The sequence below is a fragment of the Elephantulus edwardii genome, unplaced genomic scaffold, assembly GCF_000299155.1.
Source record: "Elephantulus edwardii isolate Elephantulus edwardi_28Jun2011 unplaced genomic scaffold, EleEdw1.0 scaffold00023, whole genome shotgun sequence".
Taxonomy (NCBI): domain Eukaryota; kingdom Metazoa; phylum Chordata; class Mammalia; order Macroscelidea; family Macroscelididae; genus Elephantulus; species Elephantulus edwardii.
Window position 1 is genome coordinate 9,925,654 of NW_006399773.1, and position 13,943 is coordinate 9,939,596.

General features: G+C 36.5%; 1 pseudogene; it reads right to left on the reverse strand.

Annotated features, from left to right (window-relative positions):
* Positions 1-12,991: 12,991 nt before the first annotated feature.
* The window catches only part of LOC102868999, a 25,836-nt pseudogene continuing 24,884 nt past the window's right edge, over positions 12,992-13,943 (reverse strand).

A 13,943-nucleotide genomic window follows, 5' to 3' on the forward strand; every position in this document is an offset into this window, starting at 1 on the left:
ATCAATTCATCTCGTCCAGGATCTTTCTCTTCTGTCCTGTCCCTCCACCCTTCTGATCTTGATGTCTTCTCCAAAGACTGGTCTCTCTCCTGGCCATGTGCTAAAAGTGAGACAGAGCTTCAAAATCTTAGCCTTCACAGAGACAGACCTATTTATTTTCTTGGCAGTCCATGGTATGTTCAATACTCTTGTCTAGCTCCACAACTTGAAGACATCAATTCTCCTTCTGGTGACATAGTCTCTTCTAAAATCAGCTTGAATGTGTGGCATTTCTTTTTCAATGTATTGTTCTAGATGTTTATGGAAAATCCTTCACAAAATTTTACATGCTTGTAATATTAATGTTTTTAAAATTATTTCAAGATTCTATTTGATCTTTTTTTTTTAATTTAAAAAAATATGATCTCTTCCAGTCAGTCAATCAAGTAGGTGTCTTCCAAATTTACTGGTATAAACTGGTGAGCATAACCAGAGTTACCTCTGTATTTTGAAGAATATCGACTGGTACTCCTTGGATTCCTAGTGACTTATTTTGTTGCCAATGCTTTCAGTGCAGCTTGAACTTCTTTTGTTATCATTGGATATTGTTTATATGATAACTTTCTGAAATTTTTAGTCAATAAATTCTTCATAATATAGTGACTGTATATTCCTCTTTCTTCATTAAATGTTTCCTGGAACAATTCAAGGTTTTTCAGGTAGCGTATCTTAGTATTTCATTTGGGGATTGTATTTGTTTTTCAGTGCTTTCAACTTGGTAAATACTTTTTATTCTCCAACTCTAATTCTTACAAATTCTGTTTACAAATTTTTATGTCTTCTCAAACTATCCTTTGAAATCTTTTTGGTCTCTATTCTCTTTTTTCCCACTTTGTTTTGGCTTTTCCATGCTCTAGTGCCATTTTTAGAGTCTCTTGTCATCCATTTCAGTCTTTTTTCCTTTCTATGTCTGTATAACAACCTTTTTTCTCTCTTCAAAGATTTTAACTTCGATGTCATCCTATAACTCATCTTGTCTTCAGTCATTAGTATTCAATGTCTCAAACCTATCCTGGAAATGATTTTTAAATTCAGGTGCAATAGACTCAAAGTCATATATTGGTTCCTTTTGTTATTTTTGTTAGGTGCTGTTGAGTAGAGTGCAACCCGCCATGACTGTCTGAACAAATATGAACATTGTCCTATGTTATTGTCACACTTCTTGACACTCTAGAGCCCATTACAGAAGTGACAGTGTCAATGTATCTAGGTGAGCATCTTCCTCTCTTTAATGACTTTCTACCTTCCCAAGCATTATGTCCTTCTCCAATGAATAGCTGCCTCTAGCAACATGCTCAAAGTATATGAGATAAAGCGTTATCATTTCTGCCTTCAAGGAAAATTCTGGTTGTACTTTTTCCAAGATGAATTTATTTGTTCTTTTGGTGGTTCAGGGAATATTTACCACTCTTCTCCAACACTACAATTCAAAGGCTTCAGTTCTTCTTCTGTCATCTTTGTTCATTATCTAGTTTTCAGACGCATAGCAAATGATTGCAAATATAATGGCCTGAATCAGATGAACCTTGATCCTTAAGCTAACATCATAACTTTTCAATAATTGGGAGCCGTTTCCGACTGCAGATTTTCCCAGTACAATGTTGTTGTTATTGGGTAACCATTGAGTTGGAACCAACCCATAGCTAACCCTTTAAAGGGTTTTCAGAGGCTGTTAACCACACAAAGAGAGATTGCCCACCCTTCTTCCATGGAGCAGCTGATTGATTGGAACTTCATGCCTTTGGGATTGCAGTGCAGTTTCTTATCACTAGGCCACCAGAGCTCCCTACCAATGTAATATGTCCCCTGATTTCTTGATTGCTGCTACCAACAATGTTGATTGTAGATCTAAATAAGATGAAATCATTGACAACTTTAATTTTCTATTCATCTATGATAACACTGTCTATCAATCTACTGGTAAGAATTTTTGTTTTCTTGATGTTAAGATGTAATCCACATTGAAGGCGCTGCAGTGTTTGATCTTTTACAACAAATGATTGAAGTCATTCTCATTTTCAGCAAGTAAGGTTGTGTTTCCATAACCAGATTACTGATGAGTCTTCCTCTAACCTTGATGCCACATTCTTTTTCATAGCATCCAGTTTCTTGAATAATTTGCTAAGCATACAGATTGAATAGGCATAAGAAAGGATACAACCCAAATACAATCCTTCTTAATTTTAAAACATACACTCCAGAGTGTTGAAAGGAAACAATGTCTAGATCTAAAGTGTGCCTGATACAGGCCATGGTCTTTAGAATTTTTGCTATGCATCAGAATGCTAGACAATAACTAAAGATGACAGAAGAATAATACATTTGAGTTGTGGTGATAGAGAAGAATATTGAACATACATACTAAACACTGCCAAGAAAACAAGTCTTTCCTGGAGAGGGTGAAACCAGTTTCTCCTTGGGGAAAAAGTTTTTGAACTCCATTTCATATTCATTGGGCCTGCTGCCAGAAGGGATCAATTATTGGAGATGGACATAATGTTTGGAATGGTGGAGGGACAGCGCAGGAGACGAAGACGCTGGATGAGATGGATGGGGGTAGGTGTACTAAAGGTATTGAGATTGGTTCATGATAAAGCAGGCTTCAGAACTATTAATGCAAGCAACTTGATGGCATAAAACAATGTTCTTTTGCTCTTTTCACATTACAGCCTCTTGATCTAGGTATAGGTTTCACATGAGCACATTTAAGTGTTCTGGATTTCCCATTCTTCTCAATGTTAGCCATAACTTGTTAAGATCCACACAGTCAAATGACTTTGCATAGTCAACAAAGTACAAGCAGGCATTCTTTAGGTATTCTTTAGTTTCAGCCAAGATCCATCTGACATCAGCAGTAATTATCTTGGTTCCATGGCCTCTTCTAAATCTTGCTTAAATTTCCGGCAATTCCCTATTTATGCACTAGTCTAGTTGTTTTTGAATGACCTTTAGTAGTATTTTGCTTCGATGTGATATCAGTCAGCCAGACATCTGTCGTCCAAATTTCCTGACTTAGACCAATGACCATAATCTAGGGCTGCATCTTTTAGTTGAAACATGTTAATCAGTGTCCCATTGATTCCTGGGACATTACTTTTTGCTAATGCCTTTAGTACAGCTTCAACTTCTTCCTTCATTACCATTAGCTCTTGTTCATATGGTACTTTCTGAAATTTTCCAGTGTCATTCAGTTCCTTTTAGTACAGTGACTCAGCGTATTCCCTCCATCTTCTTTAATGTTTTCTGGATCATTTAACCTACTGCCCTAGAACCCTTCAATATTTTGACTAGAGGCTTAATTTTGCCTGAGTTCTCTCTGCTTGAGTAATACAGAGTGAGTCGTCGTCTTTTTTTTTTCCTTTCTTCTTTTCCAGTTCCAGCTTTCTGCACATTCCTTTATAATATTTTGCTTTCTCCTCTAAATCTGCCCCTCAATTCAGCTCTTTTAATTCAACATCTTTCCCCTTTATTTTGGCTTCTCCGTGCTCTAGTGCAATTTTCAAGATATTTTTCTTACATCCATTTTGGGATTTTCTTTCTCCTCTGACTTTGTAATGACCTTTGTCTCTCTTCATGGATGATATCCTATATGTCATTCCACAATTTATCTGGTCTTTGATCAGTGGGGTTCAATGCTTCAAATCTTAAGATGATTTTTAAATTCAGGTGGAACAGATTCAAGATCATATTTTTGTTTTTGTGGACTTGTTTTCATTTTCTTCAGCCTCAATTTGAAATTAGACATGAGTATAACCCACAATCTGTCTCAGACTAGTTTTAACTACTGATATTGAGCTTTTCTAAGCATTCTTTCAACAGATATAATAAATTTGATTCCTATGTAGTCCAAAGTGAGCTCCATATGCAAAGTCCTCATTATGTTTTTATAAAGGTTTTCTAAATGAGTAAACCATAGAACATGAAACATTTGATAATTTTATTTCCAGCCTCATTTCTGTCACTATGTCCATACTTTCTTACTATCATTACTTCTTCATTGTTTCCATCTTTTTCATGCCAGTCATCATTTATCATTAAAACCTCTTTATTGCATGTTTGGTCAATTTCAGACTGCAAGATTTGTTAAGAGTTTTCAATTGCCTCCTCTTTGGCTTTAGCTACATAAGAGCACATATTTAAAGAAAAGTCTTATTAATAGGTCTTCCTTGTATGTGAATGGATAACATCTTGTTGCTTACAATGTCATACTTCGGCATAGAACTTGAAAGTGATTTTAAAATATGAATGTAACACCATTCTTCTTCAGTTTTCCATTCCCACATAATATACTATGGGTGACTACTTGATTCAAAGTGGCCAAAGCTAGTCAATCAGGTCCCACTATTGCCTAGGATGTCAATGTTCATGTTTTCTTCTCTTTTCTTTTTTTGAGCAACAGCAGTCAGTTGGGGCTGGAAGCCACTTATTTATACTATTTGGGACCCAGAAGGCAAGTCATTTTGATCAACAGTTGGTTATGTGAAGCAGTAGCACTAAGGAATCAGGAGACTTCCATATGACTTTAATATCTGCATGTTGGCTGTTACCCCAGCATGCCAGCCATGAATCTCAACCAGAAGGCTTCAACATCCTCCTAGAAACACATCCTGCCACATCTATACAGGCTTAACTGAAGGTGATAACAGGATATTTGTATCACTGATTTTCTAACAGAGGCAAAACACTAAAATGCCGGTTTGTTTTCTTTGGGGAATTCATTGTCTAATTGCTATGACATTTGTCTGTCAGTTTTCTATACTGAGGTAACTTGTGGTTTGCTATAACGCTGAAAGCTCTGCCACCAATATGTCAAACACCACAAGGGTGGACAGGTATTAATAAAGATCCCATAGTAAGATAGGATCAGATATATATATATTTCTTAAATAGCAGACCTCTGAAAATCCTAAAATAGTAGAGGAATGTGAATAGTTATTCTATTGGAAGTAAAGACTACACTAGAAGTCAGTCAAAATGAATAAAATAGCGGCAAACATCCTTTTATAATTGGAGCCTGGAATATACGAAGCATGAATGTTAGAAATCTAGAAGTTGTGAAAATGAAATGGAATGCATGAAGTTTGTTCTTGTGGGCTTTTCTTCAGCTTTAGCTTGCCCATGATTAATTGGTGATTTGTTCCATAATTAGCACCTGGCTTGACTGTGATGGCTTCTTCAGCATTCTTTCTGCATATGTATTCAAGCGAATTTTATGCAGTCTACTGGATGAGGGCCTTGAGAATGTGAATCCCAGAGTACTTGATTGTGTTCATGCAAAACCTATTCTTGGTCCAGGAAGCAGTACTCAAAACAGAGCAAGGAAACAACATTGCATGGTTCCAAATCAGGGGTGTGTCAGGGAGAAATACTGTCTCCACACCTTTTCAATCTATACGGAGAAGAGATCATTAAGGAGGCTAGATTTTAAGAGGAGCAATGTAGCATCAGGATTGGAGGAAGATTCATCAACATCCTATGTTATTCAGATGACACAACCTTGATCACTGAAACTGAGGATGACCTTGAAACATTTATTGAAGAAAGTCAAGGATTGTCGTCTTTGATATGGATTGAAACTGAATGTCAAGAAGACAAAGATTCTCACCACTAGCCAATTGGCAGAACCATGATACATGGAGAAGACATTGAGGTTATTAAAAATTTCAGCTTGCTCAGATCCATAATCAACATTCATGGCACCAGCAATCAGGAAATGAAAAGATCAATGGCAGGAAATCTGCTGTCAAGACCTCTCCAGTGTGCTAAAGACAATGATGCCAGCAATGGAGACTAAGGTGTACCCGATTCAGGCCGTGGTTTTCACAATTACTTGCTATGCATCAGAGAGCTAGACAACAATTAAGGATGACAAAAGGAAAATTAATGCCTTTGAGTTGTGGTTGTAGAGAAGAATACTGAATTTACCATGGACTACGAAGAAAAAAAAAATCAAACAGGTTCACCTTAGAGAAAGGCAAACTAAACTGCATCTTGGAGGCAAAGATTTTGAAGCTCTATCTCACATATTTTGGGCATGTGTCGGAGAGGGACCAGACCCTGCATAAGGACATTATGTTATAAAGCTGGAGAGATAGAACAAGAGAAGAAAACTCCAGATGAAATGGATTGATACAGAAACTGGGGAAATGGAGGTAGGTATGCCAGGGAAGAGTTAAGAGGTATTACATAATGTCACTATGAGTCATAGGCTACTCAATGACACATAACAATAACAACAAAGAAAATAATTAAATTTTTGCTTATTTGATAATATATATTTTTTTGTTATTTTCTTTTTTCAGACATCAAAGAAGATTTTTAAGGCTCTTATAGGGAGGACATTGCCATCATCTAAACATATTTAATAATTTTACTAGTTCATTTATGAAATTATAATCAATACCATTCAGTAGTTTGACTTCATTTACTTCTTGTTTTAGTATGTTCTGTTTTTCTCTCTCATGCCTAGATCATAATGGTGTATGAAACAGAGTAATCTTAGAAAAATTTTTGATGCATTTTAGTATGAGATTGCTATTTAATACAGAAACTCAAAAACTGTTTTAATCCATTTCTTTCATACATTTTAGGTGAGTACTACAATTTAAATACATTGTTGCTGTGCACTTTTGAGTCAGAACCAACATTCTGGCAGTTTTCAGAGTCAGTAATCATAGGAAAGAAGATTGTTCATTCTTTGACCACCAGAGCTCCCTTCTCCCTCAGAGCATGGGTGGATTCAAACTGTGTGCTTTTGCAATTACAGTGCAAGTTCTTACCACTAGAACACCCAACTAATACCTAGCATTTTCATACCTAATTCTTAAAATTGTTTTAAAAGTAAACTAACTTCACAAGGACCCTTAAAGACTTGTTTTGTTTGTTGTTGTTCTGTACCTTCAACTTAGAACAGCCCATAGCTGACCTTCCCAAGGGTTCCTAGGGAGTGAATCCTGGGTTGAAATTACCCATTTTTTCCACCAAGAACAGCCTGTGAATTAAATCCATATACCATTGCATTGATGCAGCAATCCCTTACCACTGAGCCCCTAGAGTTCCCTAGGACTATCCTAGGAAAGGTGAATTACGGGCATATCACTGTATACATCCATTGTTCTCACTTTAAGACATTTTGGCCACTGAGAGACATTGGCCATGTGTAGAGACAATTTTGTTTCACAACTGGGTTGGCTGCATTACTGGAATCTGATGGATGGATGTAGAGATTCTGTGAAATAATGTATAATACATACAGCAATCTCCAACTCACACAACAAAAATGACTATCGGGCCCACAATGTCTGTAGTAGGAAAATTGATGATCCTGCCATGTGTCCGTGTACTTTTACAGATAAAGTTAATCTTTCTGTGGAAATCAGAGGATAGGTATCCAGGCAAACTTAAACAATATTGGAAAAATATAAACTAGAGGAGATGATTATATGTCTGTAAACTTTTGATACAAGAAAGGGACAATCTGAGAACATCTAAGGGGGGAAGTTATAGTGCAGGCTAAAACAGAGACATCAAAAAGGAGAAATAGAGAGAGGAATCATCTAATCAGCCCCAAAGGTAGAGAGAGTAAAATCTGGCAGAAAAAGCAAATAGTCAGAACTATGATCCAGGGGGATGAAACCTACAAAAAAGTGGATTTCTTGCAAAGCAGTTTTGTTTTGACTCTCTAAGGTTTTCCTTCCAAATTTCAAGTTTGTAGATAAAAGGATATTAAATTGACAGAAAACTACTCCATATATAAAAAGGAAAATTCAGGTCAAGAGCAGCGCACAGTGAAGAAATGTCCTCTTTTTTCCTACCAAATTTAAGCAATTAATGAATATTTTCATTTCAAATAAAAGGAGTACTCTTCCCCCTTGTTCTTCTTCAGTAAAACTGCTTTTCAGCACTTCATGTTATCATAGAATATGTTAGTATGTTTTGAAAATTCCTTTAAAGATTGACTGAAATTCATATCAGAATCATAGTAAGAATAATTTTAAATGTGGCATTTTCTCTTGTGTGATTTCCTGCCTCTGCCCCACTGGAGGGTTGGCTGTGAGTCAGTTCCAACTTGATGGCACACAACAACAACAATAACACCTATCTACAATTCTAGTCTATCTGAGGTTCAAATGTATTTTTCTAACGTATTTTGTAAGTTGAAAGTTCATTTTCTGTTCTCATAAATATGTGCTTCTAAAAGTTTGTCAATTCATTACTTCAATTCTGTATAATTTTATTCCCAATTGTTTGGAGGAAATAAAATTGCTTTCTATTTTAGCTGGCTTACTCTTTACATTTGACATAAATGTGCAATCCTGAAAAGATCCTCCTGCATTCACAAGAAGTTATTATGTAGGGTTGTCCTGGCCTAGAGCCAGCAGGTGAATTAAATTAGCTTTACTATTAATGCATATATTATGGCAATAATTACCACATAACATCTAGTGATTACTATGTGAGGACAATTTCATACTGAGTTGATTACTACCTCCATTCTCCACTTCCTAATTGGTTAAGTAGTAGCAACTAATATTTATAGAAAATAGAAATAGCTTGTGGTTGTCTAATGGTATACAGATGACTCAATTGCTGAAAATCCAAAACAGAAATGCATTTCCATCCTGAAACATAAAGCCAGGAAAGAATACATGTAAGAATAGTAAAACAATTTGCCATTGAGTTGTTTGCGACTCATAGCGACCCTATGTACAAGAGCTCTATATGCCGTCCTATCCTGTGCCAACCTAGCCATCTCAAACGCTCTTATTCCCACCGCTCCAGTCACAGAATTGATCCATCTCATCGAGACTCTTCCTCTCCTTCGCCACCCCTCCACTCTGCCAAACATGGTGTCCCTCTCCAAGGACCAGTCCCTCCTTGCAACATGCCCAAAGTATGTCAGACAGAACTTCAGAATCCTTGACTCCAAACAGCCTTCCACCTTCACCCTCCTCTGCAGGACAAACCTGTTTGCTCTCCTAGCAGTCTATGGTATATTCAACACTCTTCTCCAGCACCACAGCTCAAAGGCATCAATTCTCTTTATATCAACCCTATTCACTGTCCAACTTTCTGATGCATAGCATATAATTGCGAAGACTATAGCCCAAATCAGGCACACCTTAGTCTCCAGCCTGATGTCATTGCTCTTCAGTACTCTTGAGAGGTCCCTCACAGCCGACTTTCCCAATGCAGTTCATCTCTTGATTTCCTGGCTGCTGTTACCAAGAGTGTTGATTGTGGAGCCATGCAATCTAAAACTGTTAACTATCTCAATCTCTTCACCATCCATACTGATGCTACCTATTGGTCTAGTGGTGAGAATATGTTTTCTTGATGTTGAGCTTCAGTCCATATAAGAGGCTGCAGTAAATGATAATTTAAAACAATAAAATCATGTTGTTGTTGTTGATTGCTATGGAGTTGAGCACTACTCATAGCAGCTGTGTGTGTGTGTGTGTGGGGGGAATGCCTGAATCCTTTCTAAAACGTTAGTCATTTCTCAAAGTTCATAGAATTTCCAGAGGGATGTTCTTTAGGGAGTAGATGCCACTACTGCTTCCAAATAAAATCATACTTCTAAAAAAAAATACTTTAAAAGCAACACAACACTCAAACTGAGTGTTTTCATTACTATTTTATAGCACTAAAAATTCTGGAATTTTCCGTCATCGGTGCCTTTATGGGAAAATCAATGCATATAAATTAATAAAAACTGTTTGAAATACCCTATAAGTAGATTGATTCTGCATCTATGTTTTTATTGTCATGTGTCTATATTAAAAAAAACCCCTGAGGTATTTGATATAAACATCTCTTGTCATTTAAGCAAATCAAATTTTTTGGTTTAGGTAAATAACGTATTACAATGAGAAAACCCGCTGCAAATATCTATTTAAAGTGTTAAGTAGTGACATTTTTGTTCTGAGCAATAAATTGCATTTGTACCAAGCCACGATATTTTCAGTTACCTCATATGCAAGAAAAGGGTACAAAATGAATAATGAAAACAGAAAAAGAATTGCTGCTTGCTTATTTCAACTTGAAGGCATATAACAACAATTGTGATATTGAGGAAGAATACTGAATACCATGGACTGGCAGTAGAACAACAAAGAAGTTTTTAATTAAGAGCAACCACAGTGTTCTCCAGGAGTAAGGATGGTGAGATTTGGGACAATCTCTGGAAATGGATATGCTGTTTAATGAAGTAGAAGGTCAGAGAAAGAAAGGAAGACTCACCACGATGAACTGGCACTGTGGTTGCCGTAACGGTCTCAAGTATAGCAGTTTTTATGAGGATGTTACAGTATCTGGAAGTGTTTCATTCTGTTGCAATGCTGAAGTTGTAATTGATTTCACAGCATCTAACAACAATAGCATTTTTATTGTTCGATTATTACCCTAATGGTCTAGTGGGTACAGAGATGCATTACCTACTCAAAAACTGGTGGTATAAAACTGCCAGCTGTTCTATGGGAGAAAGATGGGTGATGTCCTCCAATGTGATTTGTAGCCTCTGAGAATCTGTGGGAAGGTCAGTGGAAAAATGTTAATTAGTTATTCCTCAAAAACCAAAGATATTTGTTAAAAAAAAATCACCCTAGAACTCTGGTAGTCTAGTGATGAAGAGCGGCACTGGCAACACGAAGGCACACGATTGGAATCCAGTAGCTGCTCTGAAAGAGAAATACAGACCTTCTTCTCCCATTACATTTACTGCCTCAGAAAATTTATTGGTGGGTCAGCTCTGGGTTGGATTCAACTTGAGATCACATGACATGACATGACATGACATGATTCTGATGCATAAGCCTTGCCAGACAGAGCAGAATTGTGAGGAATAATTGCTAATATCATGGGACATAGGAAATGAAATGTAGAGTATATACTCCCAAATGGAATATATAAGTTAATTGTTGTTGTTGTTCATTGCCAAAGGCATCAAAAGTGACTCATAGTTTACTCTCCAGTGTGTTTTCAGAGAATGTAAATCATCTCCTGTGGAACTGCTGGTGGATGCAAACCATTTGACTTTTAGATGATAGTTTGTATGCTTCTTTAGAAAGATTTAGCTTCTTTAAATTGTCAAATATCTTTGATAATAACATAAATATTTTCTCATTTAATAATTTGAAAGGCTTTTATGAGTGTTGTGAAAAAAAGCTTTGTAGTTTCTAGCTAGTGACATATACCAAGATAGAGATGTCGCTCTTGAATATTCAGCCATCCATAGAAAGTTCATCTGCTTCTTATTTAGCTTTACGCTTTAAATATAGCATGGATCGAACTTTTAATGTGAGTAAATTTTGGTAGCTTTAAAAAGTGATTATAGTGGATGTTTCCTCAGAACAATAAGTTGGGACATACAATAGAAGACTGATTGCCATATGTATGACAATTTAATCGAGTAGAGAAGAAAGTGCAAAATATTGGAGAATTTTGTACAAATCATTTACATATTGTGAAGGAATATCATTTAGTTGTTAAGAGAACTTCAATCTGTCAGAAGTTCTCCCTTTTGTTGTAAGTCTTTATTTAAATAGAATTCATGAAAAAGTCATTTGGTGGAAAGCAAATAGTAATAATTTTAAAGTAGAGAAATATCTAAGATCTTCATATTTTAGATTGTACGTACTAACTGTTGTCACAAAATCCACAAACATTCTCTTTCCCTATGGAGCAACTGAAAGGATCCAACGCTGGTCCCTTGGACTTAGCAGCACAGTCCTTACCAATAGGCCAGCAGAGCCCTTTAAATAGTATAGATATCATCTGGCAAGATAATTTATAGAACATAAATTAGGCTTGAAATATTTGGTCTTAATACGGAACACTCTTGATGCCTAGTGATTTCAATCAAAATTATCCAGCTGTAAATTTATTCAAACAAATGAGATCATTAAAGGATGCTAAATAAGTATTTACACTACACATAATTGTTACATTGCAAATTACAAATATTTGGAAATGAAGTAATTCTCATTTTCCTTGTTTGATTTATCAGTGGATTAAATATTAGGCTGCTAAACAAATGTTGATGGTTCTAGTTCCTCTCCAGGCCTCCTCCTCCTCCAGGCCAACCAGGAGTTGGCACCAGGCCGCCTCCTGCTGCCTTGCCTCCCTCCATCGTGGACAGTTTCATTTTCACTTTATAAAAGATGGTTGTGCTGGATCTTTGTGATCTTTAGACTAATGATTGTCTGAAACATCATCTCTATTTTTAAAATAGGCACCAATGCCCCTTCTCAAAGGGAGGGGGAGGGATTGGCCCAGAACCGTTTAAATTCAGTGAGCAATACTTCAGATAGGTCAGTTTCAGAAACACCTGCTACTGCATGCTTTAGGCCTGTGCCTCCGCAGGCTCTTCCAGAAGAATGCACTGATTTACAAGGCCCAGCAACAAAAGAAGGAAATGTGCTGCAGTGCCTGGCAGGTCTTTTCCATAGCATCACCATCATGCAGAAGAGGAAGGCTGATGTGATCCCACCAAAGAAGTTAATTTTGATATTGAGAAAATGGAAGTATTTCTTTGGAATAACTAGATACAAGAGGATATTCAATAATTTTTAAATTATTTGTTAAACACTGTTGCAGACATCCTGCAGAAAGAGAAGAAACAGGAAAAGCACAGTGGGAAGTTTAAAAATAACAACACAAATGAACTCGTCAATGAAACTCAGCACTTGAGCTTTGAAACTATGAGTAGCAAAGATAAAAACAAATTCTTTCCCTTTCTGTTGTTGGAGACCAGTATATTTTGATTACCCACTGTCTGAAGGATTTCAGCAACACACAAAGACTGTGCAGTGAACAGAAATATTACTGTATAATGTGCTGTAGCAAACAGGAGGCCCAGAAAAAAATGAGAGTGAAAAACGTCCCATGATCCTGGCCTTCTACCTGTAGACGTTCAAGTAAGTACATGGAGAACCCACAGTTACACCAAGACTCAGTTTTCTTCAATCTGGAGCTCAGTATCTTCAACACCTCCAGCAAGGCAGTGAACCTGGAATATATATGATAGTCATCATCATGGTCTACGCTGAGAGCTATCCCACTCATGAACATTACAATGGTGAAGAGTTATGACTTCAGACTTTTGTATGTTGATGACTTTGTAGAGAAAATAGAAGGTTAAGCTATTGAAGAATTGTGTACCCTGACATTTGATATATCGAACAACAACTACAACAACAAAACCCAAACAGAATCTGAATGTGTTTATTCTATCAGTCAAGAACATAGCATGATGAACTATGGAATTCATCCGAGAGGGGAGGGTGCTCAAAGCTCTCATGCCTGGTTTCTTGTGTTTTTCTTCTCCAGCTGCATCACTCCATGTCTCCCTGGTCTGGCTTTGTTAGACTTTCCCTTCCAACTCCCCCCCTTTTTTAAAATTTTATTTTAATAATTTTAATGAATATTTACAGAGATTTTGGATTTCAATTCATTAATTGTTGTACTTTTCTCTCTGCCCAGTGCCTTTTTTATAAGCAGCACTACTCTAAGTTTTCTTTTAGCCAGATGTAGTGCTAACTGTAATCAGATTGTAGGGAGTTTATATGAGTAATAGTTGCTAACAGAAAGACTGCATAATAAAAGTTATTGATGAGACTTCCTCCAATCCTGATAGTAAATTTTTCTTCACAGATTCCAGCTTCTTGAATAATTTACTCATTATACAATATGAATATATATGGAGAAAGGTTATAGACTTGATGCACATCTTTCAGGGTTTTAAACCATGCAGTGTTCCCTGGCTATGTTCACACACAGCCTCTTGATTTAGGTATAGGTTTCATATGAGCACAATTAAGTATTCTGGGGCTCCTAGTCTTCTCAATTTTTTCCATAATTTGTTTTGATCCATATATTCAGATACTTTGTCATAGTCAATAAAG